We start from the raw sequence: 1,837 nt of genomic DNA on the forward strand, positions 1-1,837 counted from the left end.
CCCTGTGACTTTTGCCTGGCTGAGCTCAGAGGAGGGGCAGTGCAAGAAACTGTGTGTGTTCTAAGAGTGTATGATGTGTGACAGTCTAGACAGGAAGTCTGTGAGAAGGAGCTGCAACAAGATGCTGTCTTTACACTCTTCCCTGTGGAGTTTGTTTACCCCTTTCTCTGTTTAAGAACAAGTGCTGAGCTGGGAAAGCTGTGTGGTTCTGTGGAGTTTTGTGGAAGTCCATGATAAGTGGATTAGAGACTTTGTGCTGAAGGAGTCACGTGTCGAGTGATAAAAGAAGGGACTTAGGAATCCATTTCTGTGATGGAGCACGTGGTTGGTGTACTGGATAAGAGTGAGAGACTTCGGGAGGAAAGAAGATTTCTGGTGCTATTTCCACTGAGAGAATATTGACAAGACTTTGTGAAGAGATCTTCCCAGACCTTAATCTGAGGCTACAGGACTAAAGTCCCCGGCGTGTGGGCTCGGCATCGGCCGACAAGACAAGGAATTTTTGCTGTTTTCGTGAACTTTGTTTTTGTTTTGGCGCCAAAGTTTTCCGGGACTAGCTGCAGCCACCGCGATTCACAGGCCTGTGATAGACTGCATCTGAGGATAACGGTACCATAACTTTAAGATACCCGGGTATCCTGATAATAAGGGTATAAGAGCAATTGGTATAGTTTCATGAATTACTATTGTTATAGTGGTAGGATTGTATTCAGTGTGCCATCTCAGGGGTCCCCATATACCGCCCTCACTAGACTGACACTGTGTTTAGGTAAAATTGTTCCAGATCACTAGAATAATTCACATAAGCTGGAAACCTTGAGATTGGCACATTGATTTCAGCTTTTCCTGATTGTGTGTATTTAGTAGAGACAGTGTCCCAGGCAGAACCTGAGACTGATTCATTCAATACTGAATTTTAGTCTAATCCCTGTTTTAGTAAAGAAAGTGTTGTTTATTTCTGTCTCTGTCTCAGTTTGTGACTCACTGGATCTCTCTCGGACCTCTGGTTATTACAACTTACCCCTCTTATTCTCTTCCTCCTACCTTGACTGTCCCCCCTTTTATTTCCAAGTTTTCTCTTTCCTCACTACCCAGTTGATTATTTGACTCTCATTTCTTTTTTTACGCATTCTTATCCTTGATTTTCTTATATTATCATTACTTATATATAGAGACAATTACGTCTATCTTTTATGTCATACATTGATTATATGTTCAAATTGCAGCATCTGCATTACTATGTTTTTCTGCAATCTTCATGACAAATCTGTGTACCTACATTTTCTAATATTTAAAATTTGTTCTACACTTTTCTTTATAAGATTTGATTCTAGTTGAAAAATGTGTGTATGTAATCTATCTGTTATGTCTACTTCTTCAATAAATAAAAGTTTGAAAATAAATAATTAGTTACCCTCTCTACCCCCCACCCTTCCCAGTTTTGAGGCGCATGGGACATTAGGGGGGAGAGGAAAGGAGAATGTGTGAAAATAGGTGGATGTATAGGGTACGTATCAGATATTAAACTGATAAGAAAAGATACTACACTTGATCTTAGCCAAAAGGCCGAGAAGCGAATATCTGTATTAGTTTTTGCCTATGGCTGCACCCTGGTCCCAAGAAGGCACCCATTGTAGGGATAAGGACAAAGACTCCCCTTAGGAAGACATGTTGCTCATCTTAAATCCACAACTATACTGCTTGTTGCAGATGCACACCACACATTTTTAAACTGCATAAGTCCATCTATTTTCACACAATCTACCCCCCCCTTCCCAATGTGCCATGCGCCTCAAGACCGGGGGGGATGTAGAGAGGATAACTAATCAATGAACAA

The 1,837-nt window shown here is 41.0% G+C and overlaps 1 non-coding gene across 1 annotated transcript; it reads right to left on the reverse strand.

The window, feature by feature from the left end:
* Positions 1-1,386: 1,386 nt before the first annotated feature.
* Positions 1,387-1,578, reverse strand: LOC141150855 (U2 spliceosomal RNA). Its single transcript, XR_012246943.1, has one exon. It is a non-coding gene; the product is annotated as a U2 spliceosomal RNA (small nuclear RNA).
* Between the last annotated feature and the right edge of the window lie 259 nt (positions 1,579-1,837).

This window comes from Phyllobates terribilis, unplaced genomic scaffold (assembly GCF_046119375.1).
Source record: "Phyllobates terribilis strain yellow unplaced genomic scaffold, ASM4611937v1 Scaffold_5__5_contigs__length_657084704, whole genome shotgun sequence".
In the NCBI taxonomy this organism is placed as follows: domain Eukaryota; kingdom Metazoa; phylum Chordata; class Amphibia; order Anura; family Dendrobatidae; genus Phyllobates; species Phyllobates terribilis.